General features: G+C 39.0%; 1 protein-coding gene across 9 annotated transcripts in view; it reads right to left on the bottom strand.

Moving 5' to 3' along the window:
* The window catches only part of LOC134227170 (ras-related and estrogen-regulated growth inhibitor-like), a 193,360-nt gene extending 191,185 nt beyond the window's left edge, over positions 1–2,175 (bottom strand). For 4 of the 9 annotated variants that reach the window (XM_062708486.1, XM_062708518.1, XM_062708493.1 and 1 more), the window contains exon 1: positions 1,143–2,129. The gene's annotated coding sequence lies outside the window, so the exon portion shown is untranslated. Of the gene's footprint in view, positions 1–1,142 lie in introns of all 9 variants that reach the window. The other 5 variants (XM_062708528.1, XM_062708501.1, XM_062708538.1 and 2 more) reach the window with 5 other exon arrangements.
* Between the last annotated feature and the right edge of the window lie 13,535 nt (positions 2,176–15,710).

The following is a 15,710-nucleotide window of genomic DNA, read 5'->3' as shown; positions in this document are numbered from 1 at the left end:
GCCACCCACCGCGAGTTTGCATCGGTGGTGACGAAATCGAGGTGGTAGAAGAATTTGTGTACTTGGGCTCACTGGTGACTGCCGAAAATGACACCAGCAGAGAAATTCGGAGACGCATAGTGGCTGGAAATCGTACGTACTTTGGACTCCGCAAGACGCTCCGATCGAATAGAGTTCGCCGCCGTACCAAACTGACAATCTACAAAACGCTAATTAGACCGGTAGTTCTCTACGGACACGAGACCTGGACGATGCTCGTGGAGGACCAACGCGCACTTGGAGTTTTCGAAAGGAAAGTGCTGCGTACCATCTATGGTGGGGTGCAGATGGCGGACGGTACGTGGAGGAGGCGAATGAACCACGAATTGCATCAGCTGTTGGGAGAACCATCCATCGTTCACACCGCGAAAATCGGACGACTGCGATGGGCCGGGCACGTAGCCAGAATGTCGGACAGTAACCCGGTGAAAATGGTTCTCGACAACGATCCGACGGGCACAAGAAGGCGAGGTGCGCAGCGGGCAAGGTGGATCGATCAGGTGGAAGATGACTTGCGGACCCTCCGTAGACTGCGTGGTTGGCGACGTGTAGCCATGGACCGAGCCGAATGGAGAAGACTCTTATATACCGCACAGGCCACTTCGGCCTTAGTCTGAATAAATAATAAGAATATGAAATAATATTGTTTCTTGATGTTTCATGCAAGTTTTCTTAAAAAAAAAAATACAAGCAAAGCAAAACATATAAAAGTGCCTCAAATCGATGTAACGTGACGCCGGAATGTGTCTATAATATAAATCATTTCAATAAAGGGAAAAAAACGATTCATACTATTGGTAGGATATTTTCAAAACATGCTTGTTTTGATTATACGCCACTTTATGCTGAATATAACTATTTATAACTATCTTGTTATGTACGTCGTGGACACTAGAAGTATCCACACATTCACTGCTATTTTTTGGCACTTTTGAATATTGTTGTCACGATTTTCCGAGTCACTTTTATTTATTCTATTTTTTTTGCAAATGTGGATAAAATCATTAAAACAAAAACAAATTGGATATAACTTCCCAGCTGTAAAGTTCAAAGTGAGATTAAAACATTTAAATGCAGCTAGTTTTTATTACTTCCGTACTTACGTTTGTTTCCAAGATCTCTCTACGTTGCTGCAAGACCCAAAATTTGTTCACTGTAGTCACATTGAGTCACATTTTAGAACCAAAGTCACCAACATTTATTTCTCTTCTTTCACTTTCAATGAGTTCTTAGCAATCAAAACTCATCAGTTTAAAATCCACTTATTGAATTATTTTCCTTTAGGAATCACAATAATTATTTTGAAAAAATGTGAACTCATTTTTTAGACAATCATTCGTTTTTTCTTGATACACAATATCACCATTAAGTCTACATCTTTTCAAAGTTCCCCTATTTCGAGTAAGATATCAAGGTCCTTCAACACGCTTCCCACGCCTCTTCTCACACGCATGGAATGACGGCGCGGACAAAGCCAAAACACATAGCGGGAAATTATGCACGATCTGCAAAACCCCACTCACTTGGTTCAAGCCCGCTATCCCCACGTTCTGCTATGTTTAGGAAAGGCTTCCCAAAACAAAAAACCCGAAAACAGCAGCAGCAGCCGGTGAAAAAGCGAATTCCGCAACCCAAGCAGACACTCGATGCTGAAAAAAAAACACAAACAATCCGGCGACGATCGCGGTTCCTGCCGTCCGTTTCAACCCGTTCGATCTTCTCTACCGCGAACTGCTTAAGATGCAGCGTTTCGCTACAAATGCATCGAAGCGCGAAATGTGCGCAGTTCGCAAGATTTATCACACGCGAGAGAGTTTAGCTCCTATGCGCGAGCGCGCGCACTTCTGGCTCCGGTTGGTCACGCCACGGCATGGCGATCCTATTGCATTTGGGACCGAGACCGGATACGGCACAGGTTAGAACGAAAGTCGCGATTCGTTTCGTCGCGGTCCTCGTGCAAGCACGCTTGCAGAGATTTGCGATCGCGGATTTGTTTTCGTACCCAAATGAATAAAAAAAAGGTTCAACCTCCGCTAGCGACAGCATGCAAAAAGCACAACCGGCACGATCGCAGTACGGAATGAAACTGAGAGCGATCGCCGGTTGCTTTCGAGTGGAGGCTCGGAACGACGGCGACGACTACGACAACGACGATGACGCCGGATGGAACGGAATGATCGCGGTTGCGAGTTGTTGTTGGGGATTGCTGCTGGAGCGGTGCGATCCACTCCAGCTGTTGATATTTTTGAGACTACTCGGGGTGATGCGGAGAGATTGGAGCTTCTTGTAAGCTTTGCGGCAACATCTCTTTCTGCGAGAGCGGTGTGTCAGTTAAACGATTTTCGACAAACTTATATTTATTTACAAAATATGACGACAAACTTATTATTCAGAAACTTTTTTTTTGTTTTACAATATTCTTCAATTCCACATGTTCAGCTATAATGTTTCTTGATCTTCGGATAGTTTCTTCCCATTTTTTATTTCAACGTAAATCCTTTGTTTTGGTTAGTTAGCAAACTCTTATCTACTTGTACTGCAATTCTATTAAAGTGCACCAATTGATTGTATATTCACAGATACGTTTTGCGACCTTAACAGCACTGACGGAGTTAAGCTGGGGCACGATAGGGCATAAATTCGTAAATGAATTCTAAAAAGAATGCTTGAAGGAATCACTAGATCATTCCCGAAGGAATATTGAAAATAAAAATCGAAAGGGATTTCCAAAAAAAGTGATTTTAAAAAACCGAAGGAATTTCCGAAGTTATTCCTGAAACAATTTCCGTAGACATTCCTCCGGTATCTCCGAAAAATTTTCGAAGGAATTCCTCATGCTCAGAGTAAATTTTCTTGTTTGAAGTACTAACTATTGGCTACCATCAGTGAATGCGGCTCTTAAGTTACAACTTGAGGCGAGATGAATTTTGATCGAAGTACAAATTAATCGCTTGGTGATGGCAGATAGTTTCCGTCGATAGCAGAATCACGAGCGCGCATCAGAGAAAACATGGATAGCAGCAGTAGCACTCAAGTGAAATTTCCCCTACACCCAACTAGATATTGCATTTTTGCATTAGTATCGCGTACAGTTTGCCATAATTTGCGACATATGCACAGATTGTAAGTAAACGGCAGACAGCAGGGACTATGTCCAAGGGCTTTACGACCCCTCCTCAAGTGACTGCGAGTAAGGGGGTCTGCCTAGGACGTGGTGGTGTTTAGCAGTGGGCTCTGCTAAATCCCTCCCAAAAAACCACAAGTGTTCGTAAGCAGACCGTTTCAAAGCGACTGTGTGCCGCTCACAAAGCACAAGCCCATAGGGAGTGCCATCGGCACATCAGGGTTGATTCCAGTAAGATCCTGATTATGGTATACTGGATGCATGTTATTTGACTATGTTTTTGAATATTGCAACATTGTGAAGCGAGGGCTGGTAGTCTGGATATTCTATTGGGACCAACCTGAAACGGTGAATGGTCTAATGGTCAGGCTGTCTTCCGTCTCATAAAACCGTGGCGGGCCTTGTAGCACGTGGTACAATCCTGTCACACAGTTGTCAAACGGCGTGGGGTAGGCTCAGATGCTCTTTCCTGACTAGAGCAGATCTGACACGAGAGTGTCAACCCTCGCCTGGCCTCCCTACATACCGTAAGGTATGCATAAGCAGACCCCACACGAGGCATATATTGACAATACTTTTTTCGTCAAACTTTTCATCAAACTTTTCTTCAATATTTTCACTGATTAGCTGGCATGGCCGTAGCTGAAGAAAAACTCAATTTTTTCTTGAACTAATGCAAATCAAATAGCGGTATAACGCACAAAACACGCACACACTCAACCGTCATCGACTCCTGTGGGCAAACTGCGGAGATGAGGGGAAATATTGAAAGACATATCAAACTTTCCTGATTTCCCTCAATGATTACTTCAATATTTTGGGTTCGCACTCACGTCATCAATCTTTTTCTTCAATAATCAAGAGTTTGTCAAACTTTTTCCGTCGTGTGGGGTCTGCTATAGATAACCATGGGAACAATAAGTCGATTACACCAGCAGGATTCGATAGCAACCGCAAGGGGGACCCAACAGCAATGATTCTCTCAACTAAACCAAAAAAGTAGATGAAGGAGCGATGTCTGGCGGTATAGAGGTGTTTACTGACGTTTCAGATGTAGTCATGTCTGCATAAACTATAGTAAGGATCTGAAACAGGCCGTATTGACCCTCTGCGCTTAAGTCGTGGATGCGAAGTCGGAGTGGAAGACTTTGCTAGAGGCTAGTAAGAAGGTGAAGCACAAGATCCGCATTCTTACTGAGGAGAACGAATCGGCGGTAAGCCAGGCGGTGAAGGCCAGGAAGGATGCCGAATCGGAGTTTCGTCTCCTTACTGAGGAGAAGCGGCTGGTGGAAAGCCAGGTTGCGGAGCTCCAAAAGCGGATGATCATAAGTGGTGCAACTCCGAAGCTAAGTAAGGTCACGCAGGTGGCGGACCTGAAGTAGCTAAAAGGGTTACAGTGCCGCCTAAGAGGAGAAATGCGGAAACTCATCCGGAAAGGATTGAGCGGACAGTTGCCCTAAGGATTAACGGAAAACAGTGCCTCCACCAAAGAGGGTAACTGAGGACCGCCAGAAGGAGGACCTGCCGTGAATCCTAAAAAGGCGACGCGGAGTCGTCAACAAGCTGCAAGGAGTGCGGCAAATGGAGCTGAGCAGGCCACTGCTATTTATCGATTTATCCAGGTCAGACTCACATGGCATGATAGAGGTGAGCACAAAGGTCAGATTCACATGGGCGTTAGCGTGAGTGCAAGCATGGAGTGCTTGAGCGTGTAGCAGGTGGTTTGTTGAGCATATAAGTCAGACTCACAGGGTGTGACAGAGCATGTAGGGTGTGTTAGAGGTTGCGATAGAGCGAGCACCCATGTAAGACTCGCATGGGACGGGTGCCTGTGTGAGCGAGAATGAGCGAGTACGTTAAGTACTGCCATCCCCCAGAAGTAGAACTGGGAGGTAGTTGGTGGGGGAAACGATGGCGGAGCCCAAAGGAGTTTAGTCGGTATTACCGGTAGGGTCGAGTCCGACACTCCAGTACACTTCCTTGAGGTAGTTTGGCAACTACAATGCACGTGTGCTGGGTTAGTGTGTAAATGCATTCTCGATTATGCATTCGAAGATTATAAGACACAACGAAAAGCTCTCTAGTTTTGGAGATGGTAACTGCATCCGTCGAACTCGAAAAGGCGAGATGATTCTCGTCTTGAGGCGGGATGCTGCTCAGAAGAGTTCTGAGTATAAAAAGTTGACAAAGTAGGTCTTGGGAAATGGTGTTCAACTTAGAGCCCTATGCCCAGTTTCGAACATCCAGTGTAAGGGTAGACGCACTGAGAGATCTGTGCAATGTCGAGATCCAGTAATCCGCGGCTCGGTTACGCAAAGGCTATATGCTGGAATGCAAGTTGCCTCATTCCAAGTACCTGTGAGTGAGGCTAAGAAGGTGCTGGGTAAACTGAAAGTGGACAGGTCGGTGTGCTCGTTGAGCACAAGCCAACCAATTTAGGCCTGTTACAGGTCATAAATCCTATAACTGCAAGGGGCCTGACCGCAGTAAATTGCGCCGTAGGTGTGGAGCTGAAAACCACCAAGTTCGCACCTGTCAGGCTCCACAAAGATGTCTGATCTGTCCTAGTGATGCGCTCATGATTTTATTACCGACGGCAACATTCTGCTGTCGCCAAGCGATTATAATTTGCACTTCAAACAAAATTCGTCAGCAGTCAAAGACATGTGGTCATCCATCCCGGACTTTAGTGACAGTTTTCCAGCTGACTTCCGATTGCGAGTTCAGTGCGTGATCTCTCATGTTTCGGACAGCAGAACGATCGCGCGGTCGGCCGAATTATTGTGTTCTGCATTGCGCGGCCGGTAATAAAAATAATTAGTTCAGTGCGTGATCTCTCATGTTTCGGACAGCAGAACGATCGCGCGGTCGGCCGAATTATTGTGTTCTGCATTGCGCGGCCGGTAATAAAATTAATCAGTTCAGTGCGTGATCTCTCTTGTTTCGAAGCGGGCTTGGTAGTCATATGGCTACTGCTTCTTCCTCATAGGCAGGAGGTCGTGAATTCAATCCCAGGTCCGTTCCATTCTCCTACTTTGTATCTTTCTCTTTATTTCTCATGTTCTAGCAATCGCTAGAACTGGAAATGGACTTCCATACCGTTTCCATTACTATTCATATACCTTCAACTTGAGTATTCTAACAGTAATCTGCTAGAATTGGAAATGAACGTATAGAGCTCGTTTCCTACATCCAATTAGAAATTCCATCAGTTACCTTCTCCTATCTATCACATTGGCAGCTCGTTAACCAAGACGGACCTCTGCCTCTCCAATCTAACCCAGAAATTCCAACAAATTCCGCATGAACTCATGGCAAGTGCAGAGGTATATTCGGCTTGCAGTGGGCGAGTGATTGCATCATCATTTCCTCCCCCATCCCTACATTGACTTGCATTCTGACGTGGCAGGCGCCAGTATGACCTAACAAATGAGATCACCAGTACTTGTACATTGAAGATGTGTGCTAGTCCCAAGCAAACATCTGTTGGTTCCCTGTGCAAGAACAGCTGATCTGGTCATAATGGAGTAGCAACTACGAGCAGTCAATCAAGCTCAAGCTCAAGCTCAAGTTTTCCAGCTGACTTCTGATTGCCTAGCAGAATGATAATCTCCACAATTCCAATCAGCATCTGAAAAGGATTCTAATCAGAATCCGAGAGGAATTCCCAACAGAATCCGGAAAGAATTTTCATTGGAATCTCTGAAGAATTTCTTTCATAATATTCGAAGCATTCCAACTGGAATCTAAAAGAAACCACACTGGATTCCTTTCAGTTTCGCCCCTAAGAATCTGTGATGAATACTCTTCATAATCCATGAAGGATTTGTTTCAGAATATCTCGATGATTTGCTTTGGAATTCCTCTGGAATCGTTCGAAAATTTATTTCGGAATCGTTCGGAGATTTGCTTCGTAATTCCTTCGCGATTTGTTCCACGATTCGCTTCGGAATCCCTCTGGCGATTTGCTTCGGAATCATTTGACGATTCGCTTCGGAATTCATCGAAGATTTACTTCGGAATCCCTTGACGAGTTGCTTCAGAACCATTCGATGATTTGCTTTGAAATATGTTGATCATTTGCTTCGGAATCTCTGGAATATTGCCTACGAAATCCCTGAAACATTCATGCTGGAATTCATGGAGAATTTCCGACGGAATCTCTGGAATATTCCCGTTGGAACTCCTGGAACATTCTCGTCGGAATTCCTTGAGGATTCCATTCGGAATCTCTAGAAGATTTTCATTGCAAACCCCGAAACATTTCGAACGGATTTTCAGGAACTTTCCCGTCGGAGTTCCTGGGACATTTTTTTCTAAATTTATTATCAGACTAAGGCTGGAGTAGCCTGTGCAGTGCATAAAAGTCTTCTCCATTCAGCTCGATCCATGGCTGTGCACGCGCCCGAGCGGTTAGTTTTCGGGAAAACAGTCATCACAATTTGAAAAATAAAACACTTGAACAATTCTGATGTGACTTGCTAACTCCAAGTCCAAAATCCGACTCTCTTCTTTATTTACAAAAACGTTATTTATAATTACTGGCTATTGTTTACAATTTTTCTCTCATTTTCAATAATGTTGCAAAATGTTGCATGCTACCTACATTTACTCTCATGTGACATTCTGCTCCGAGAGCATTCGTACTCTCTAAATAAACAATTATTTAACAATTGAGTCAGCTACTATTTCTAGGCCAGCTTATTCGCCAAGTTTTGCTTATACTTAAATATCCGTTGTTTATTTTCAACAGCGGTTGCTATTTGATAAACATAAATGGACAGGTTCCAACCTGTCCAATCTTTCCTTTTGTTCGTTTATATGACATACTTTAATAATAGAAGAAAAATGATGAATGCATGGCGTTTAGGGTCGCTACATCTCTTCCAACCCACTGAGCTTGAAATTAGAATTGTAAATTATCATTTCAAGTGGATAGTTGATGGTTTCGTTTCAAAACTGAAGCTATAGTTCAAACATATTCATGAAATATTCAAAAGTTGTCCTCTGATCATTAAAAAATACAAATTTTCAAGCAGTGTATATCTTTGAAATTCCTTGATACTATTTTCGTGCAATTTTCTGATTCCTCAAATTAGTTTTGCTATAACTTTTTTGCAATATTTTCGCCTAATCCCTCTACACATATACTTCCTCGAGAGTGTCTTACCTGATGATGCCTTCTTAACTCGCCTAGCGTCTGCTTGCTGATGCTCGCTTCTTCATAATATTTCGTGTAGATCACTTGGTCGGTTTCAGATTCCGAGTGCAGGGTATACTCCTGGTCTGTTGCTTGGTTGTTTGAACTTGTAACGTAATATAGGGTCTCCGTGGTAAAGTTTTTGATATATGATGTCTATCGTTTGCTGGGTGCGTAAAATTTGATCGTGCCGTTCACTAGTAATAATTTGACGTGCCATCTCCGAATGTATATGTTGCTTTCCTCTGGTTGTAGTTCATAAATTTGCTGCTTGCCTTATAGCAAAAATGTGTAGCTATTATAGTGTATCTCCAATAGTTTTCAGTTGATTCGCCGTTGATACGTAAGTTGTGGTGAATTGCCGTGTATACGCTGCTCAGTTTTGTTGTGAGACATTCGCATCTTTTGTTGTGTGATGCAAATTAGTTGTTATCGATAAAATTTTGCTCGTTCGATATTTCGCCTTGGGTTGATCCTCTTCATAACTTGTCTTCTATCGTGGGAGTTTAGTCTTCATGGTTTTCTTGTTTCTGCTTATCTCGGAGTTATTGTGTTATTCCGCCTGGTTAAATCTTCTTTCATATCGCCTTGTTAATTCACCTTTTCCTGATGTTCCTCCGAAAATTTCTACTCCTGATGTTCCTTCAAAGATTTCGTCCCGTTGAATCCGTCTTGATACCCCCACACTCTTTATCTTCAACCTTCCGTATGACCTGTCGTTCTGGTGATACCAATTAACTCTGGTATGTATTTCTCGATGCAGAGTTGTCTTCCTTCGCCATCGGATGTTGTCTGTTCGTCTTCGCTGAATGTTCTCTCGCCCGTTTACCTCTCGAGTAAGTTATTGTACACATTTACATTTGGAAAATAATTGTGAACTATTTTACTGTCTTTCTCTACTCTACACTGTTTTTTTTTTATTTTTTATTTTTTTTTATTTTTATTTTTTTTTTTTACTGATTGCCGGATAATGATTACATCTTCAATGCTATGTTACTATTTTTATGAATTTGATTCTACTTATTGGGCCTTGCCTCCTTTAAAATTGATCGTTCGATAATAAAAAAATAATTGATTGTATTACTTCATCTGATTATGTTATTCTCGCTGAATTATCCCCCGGGAAAAAAATTGAGTTGAAGCAAAGAATGTATTCTGCAGGTTTTTGTACAGATATAACTAAAGATAATATAATTTTCTGCAAAATACTTTCTGCCACATATTCCATATTATACCTTATTGGTTTTTTGTTTAGGTTGGCCTTGATGGTTAATTGCTGCAACTGCTCCCCTCCACCGTTTCTGGCTTTTGGCGTGTTTCTGAAATGAGACTTAGACCTCGTGTTTAGTTTATATTTCATATTAAGGCGATAAATTAACAAAAAGCATATTTGAACAAAAAGCAAAATTCTCAGATTTTGTTAATTTAACAGTAACCCAGCTTGTTTGTAATACCTCGATAATTATAATAATATCAACCATTTCTGAATTCTCTTTCTTTTCACGAGTCTTACTATAGTAATTTAAAAAATGTTATTTAGTATAACCATGATTACCTTTTTATTTATTTGTTTTACCTTTTTTTTTTAATTTCAATTCTCAAATTTTTCCATTGTCTAATGCCCTTTTTTGTTTTAAATTCGATTTGATATTGATTTTCCCTAGATTTCACTTAGATTCGCTCCACTTTGAATTTTTTCATCCCAATTTTAACCACATTGTCTCTTCTCACATATTTCATGATTTTCGTTTTGTTCATTTTCTCAGTCACTATTTGTTACATATTCAATCAATCATTCATACAACAAGTGCCATATTCACACATTCCGAGGACGTCTCCTCTTGTCCATTCAAATAACTGTTCACCTTCATACTATCAAGCACTCAAAGAAAATTTTTCATTTGTTGTCATACTCTGTCACATATTCCTTCTTAATGATATGTTTAATACAAGAGATTCCATCGCGCAAATCTCTCTCGGTACCCAAAACTAGTTTCTCATACTCATATTAATTAGTTTTAAAAAAATCACTTTCATTTATCGTTCTTCTAGAATCATATTTTTACATTTCCGTTATACTTACAAACTTTACGAATTTCCATCGATTATAATTTATTCAGCTTTTTCCATATTACGTATATATTTTTTTAACTTTACTTGTTGTCTTCTCATACCTGTATTCAACTTCTAGTTCCTCATATTTCCCTTTTTTTTTAGCATATGTCTTTCATATAATAATTTTGATATTTATATTACCTGATTTATCTTCAAGTTGATCTTATATTCTTACATATATTATTATCTGTTTCATTCTGGATGGCCATCCATTATCTTTTTAAAATGCTTTCTCACTTATCATCAGTTGTAAATACGTTTGTAATAAATCATTCTGTTTAAATTACTGTTTTATCTTTGCATTTTAATTTTTCTCGCAACGAATCAATTAAACTTTTCATAGAAATTCTTTTTCCATACCATTTTGTATTTCAGCTATTCAACGATATATATTTTATATCCCATTACATGTTGCCTTTTTATTTTCCATCATTATCCCTCTTTCATATTTTCTCATAGTTGTTCTGTTTTAGACCCCAGCAGGTTACCCATTTTCATCCGTATTGGATTTATCATTCTTTTTTTTTTGTGTTCTCCCATAGTGCCCCTGTTTTAGACCCCAGCGGGTGTCCCATTTATATTCTCGATCGTGTTAATGTTTTGTATTTTCCCATAATTTTCCCAATAGCTTTTACAAGCTTCAATAGAAGTAATAGTTGATTCGTGTTACACAGCTTTCCGGCAATGCTGTTGTTATACTTGTAAATGTAGGTTCGTTAAATTTAAATATTAATGCGTTGACTATACTGTTTATGCTAGTTACCTTCTTCATCCGTTGTATTAAAACATATAATATACGCCTTAAAAATGTAAACGTATAAATCATTCAATTCTTTGTACTTATTTAAGTTGAATTTATTGACTATTTTGTATACTATTTAAATAAATGTTTTTTTTTCATCATGCTTGCTAATATTTTAGTTTGTCCCCAATTATAATAGTTATGCGCTCAACTAGATTTCATATTGTTTTAAATTTATTCTATTTATATTTATTTGCTAAATCGTACTTATTGATTTTATATATAACTTGTATAATGTAAATTAAAATGTAAAGATATCAAAAATAGTCTAAGTCAATATATTATGTACAAAACTTAAATCAATACTTATTCTAACTAAGTTTAAAACTTATTTTAACTAACTATGTTCTATCTATTTACATTACTTATGCTAATCCTTGTAATGATAATCCTTTAGCCTACTATGTAAATTCACCATGCTCGATACTAAGCTTTACTTTTCAGTCGTTGTATTTCTTTAGTCTGTTATTATGCACTTTTTCAAGTCTTTTCCCGTTTTTGATTATTGTAGTTTGTGCACTTGGAAGACTAACTACTTCATATGGACCTCTCCATAAAGATTGCAATTTCTGTCCTGTACCTGTGGGGTTGGCTTTCACTAAAACCATATCTCCCCACATTGGTTGCCAATCTTTAGCTGTTTTGTCGAAATATTCCTTCCGTTTCTCCTTCGATACTATCAAGTTTTCTCTAGCCGTGTCGTGAATATATTTTAGAGTGGCTTTCAATTCGTTGGAATAGTCTCCATAGGTAAATTCCATATCTCTCATTCTGTATATTGAATTAGGAATTCTTGCTTTTCTGCCATAGAGTAATTCGAAAGGCGTGAAACCAGTAGATGAATTAATTGTAGTGTTATACTGGAATGTAAAATGGGGTAAAAGTCTATCCCAGGTTTGTGGATCTCCTCCTATAAATTGGCGTAAGTAAATTTTTAATTCTCTGTTGGATCGTTCCACAAGATTTGCCTGAGGATGATATGCTGTTGTTGTTATCTTTTTTATTTTTAAAACTTTACAAACATTTTTCATGAGGTTGCTCACGAAATTTGCACCTTGATCTGTTACTAGTTCCTTGGGTGTTCCAAATTTACAAATAAAGTTATCTACGAAAGTTTTCGCTACAGTTTCGCTTTCTTGATTTTCCATTGCCGCAACTGTTAGATATCTGGTTAAGTCATCCTGTATGACCAGGCCATATTTGTTGCCATTATTAGATTCAGGTAGTACTACAATATCCATAAATATTTTATCGAATGGTTCAGTAGATGTAGTGGTAATCTTCATTGGAATTTTGTTTGAGGCACTAATTTTGTTCTTTTGGCAAGAGTCACACTGCTTGACGAAGTTTTCAATATCTTTTCGCATATTTTCCCATATGAACATTGGGCTTATCCGCTGAAACATACGTTTACCCCAACATGTCCCCCAATGGGCAGTCGTGAAATTCCTTAAGTACTGTATCTCTTTCTTCATGTGGCACCCACATCCTCTCTTTGTTTGGGGCAAACAACGTGAATTTCTTATTAAATTTTTCTGCAATAAATCGTAGCATGTTTGCATATATAGGAGCTTGGAGGTTTCTAAACGAAATTATTTGAATATTTTTCGCTTCATTTGCGAATACTGGATGTTTGCTAAATCCATTCGTCAATTCCTGAAATAATGTTTTCGGGTCTTCTTTTGATTGCTTGGTTCCGTTCAATATAATGCCCCACATTTTGTGATCTGGTATTGAAAATATGTTTCCATTCCAATAATCTTTCAGCCCATGAGGCAGCTTAGCCAATTCGCTCAACTCTTTGTATGCTGATCTGCTGTTAAGAATAACAAACGTTGCATCAATTTATTTTCTGGAATTCTTTCTTTAGAAAAGTTCAAAATTTGAAATCAATTTTACCATCTCGTTCAGCGTTTTCAAATTCTTTTTCAGTATATATTCTCATGACATTGATCGTCATCTATGTTGAAGCTTAAATCAATGTTATCCAGTCCATCCATATCTGCGCTCCAATTTTTACTCGTTTTTCCATTGAAGGCTTTTGTGTTTGCATTGTCATGATTGGTCTTTTCCTTTTCTTGCTGTTGTATTTGCCTTCTTTGTCGTCTGGTAACGACTGCAATATGGTTTGGGCTACTTTCCTTCTCATTATCCGGCTGCTGCAGTCTAGATAAGAAGTCCGCTACAACGTTATCCTTTCCTTGTTTGTATCGAATATCAATTTCCAATCCCTGCAATTTCAATCTTAATCTGGTCAAGGTTGGAGAGGTTTCCTTCAAGTGCCATAGCGAAATCAGTGGTCTATGATCAGTGTAGACTATAAACCGCTGTTGATAAATATAATGTTTGAAATAGTTTACCGCCCATACAATTGCAAGTAATTCCTTCTCAATTGTATGATATTTACGTTCAGCGCCAACAAGACTCCTACTGGCGAATGCAATAGGTCTGTTTATAGATTTTTCATTTGAAAGTACTGCTCCGATCGCATAATCACTTGCGTCTGTAGTTAAAACAAATGTATCATTGTAATTCGGCCTTACTAATAAGGTATCTGAAGTTAGAAAGTTTTTCAGTTTTATAAATGCTTGTTGGCATTCGTTGGTCCAATTGAACTTTACGTTTTTCCTGAGTTAATCATTTAATGGTTTTCGTATTTCGGCTATTCTTGGTATGAATTTTCCATAGAAATTAACTGTTCCTAGAAACGAACGAACATCTTTTACTGTTTTTGGTGTTGGCATCTTTTGAATTGCTGTTATATTGTCCGTTACAGGATGAATTCCGCTTTTATTCACGATGTGTCCCAAAAATTTCAATTCTGTCCTTAAAATTTGGCATTTGGATGGTTCAATTTTCAAATTATGCTTACGAAGAGCCCCCAATACCTTTGACAAGTTTTTATTGTGTTCTTCAATTGTACTTCCTGAAACTATTATGTCATCTAAATAAACGAATGCTTTTATGCCTCTTAGTTCGTATAACACTGTGTTCATCAATCTTTGAAATGTTGATGGGCTATTTCTGAGTCCCATAGGCATTCTCGTAAATTCGAAATGTCCTGTTGGGGTGGAGAAAGCTGTTTTTGGAGCGTCTTTCGGATGAATAGCAACCTGATAAAATCCTGATTTCAAATCGATTGTTGAAAAGTATTTGCTATCACCAAGGCTATCTAAAATTTCGTCAATTATGGGAATTGGGTATACAAAAGGTTTTGTGATAAGATTTAGAGCTCTGAAGTCTACTACAATGCGATATTTCTTATTGCCGTCTGTATCCAAGTCTTTCTTCGGAATACACAAGACTGGTGCATTCCATGGACTTTTACTCGGTCTAATGATCCCTTGCCGCTCCATTTCCTCTATCTCTTTATTAATTTGAATTTTGGTTTTCTCTGGAAATCGATATTGTCGTTTGTTGATTGGAACATTGGTTGTAGTCTCGATCTCATGAACAGCCGCATTTGTTACTGTAAGGTGATCTCCTTGGAGAAAAAACACATCTTGGTAATTAACCATAATTTGGGCCATTGTATTAAAATCATATGTTTTCAAATGTTTCATTTCTAGTAATTTCATTAATTCACTTGTTCTAATATTTCCGTGCAATTGTTCATGAATGTTGTTTTCTACAAGGCTGCAATCCAGTTTTTGATCTAAATTTTCGAACCCATAAATTTCCTCGGATGGTTCATCTACCGTAGCCTCTGATGTAAAAACTTCTCCCATTTTTCTGTTAAGTTTGGCAAGGTCGTCATTCACAATAGTATTCGCAAAGTATTCTTCTTCGTCTGTGTATATATCATCTGGATCTGGTTCCTCTGGTTCTTCTTCATCTTCATCAACATGTTTCTTTAAACTGTCTTGGTCTTCAATATCCCTTAAGACGTAGTCTACTATGTTCCATCGTATTCGATTATTTTCCATATATGGCTTCTTAGCCTCTGCATTAGTTTTGAAAATTCCAATTTTAAAATTATCTTCGATGGCATGAACGTGTTTTTTAATAAAATTCGCTCCAATTATTGCTGGGACGGTTAGATTTTTAACCACATAAAACTTTGTGGCAAATATTTTCTCTCCAATCTTCAAATGTATCCAAATAGATCCTATTGATAAAATCGAATTTTTAGTCACTCCTTGAACTGTCATTTGATCTTTCGTATTAATGGATTTTGCCCCTACTCTGATTGCTCTTTTGGCGCTGATTATATTCATTTGAGCCCCAGTGTCTAAAAGATATTTTGTTAATTCGTTTGGATTTTCAAGTGTGGCAAGTTCCAAACAGAATCGATGATCGTAAGTAAATTCTATGGGGTGTCTAATACCTTCATTTTTCATTTCTTCTAATTCCTGGTTTTCTTGAACCTTAAGCGAATAATTGTCTTCGAGTTGGTTGATTTGTTCCTGTTTGTCATAATTATTTTCTGC

Source organism: Armigeres subalbatus, chromosome 1 (genome assembly GCF_024139115.2).
Source record: "Armigeres subalbatus isolate Guangzhou_Male chromosome 1, GZ_Asu_2, whole genome shotgun sequence".
NCBI lineage: Eukaryota > Metazoa > Arthropoda > Insecta > Diptera > Culicidae > Armigeres > Armigeres subalbatus.
The sequence above is the reverse complement of the archived record's forward strand: the minus strand, read 5'-3'. Positions and strand labels throughout refer to the sequence as shown.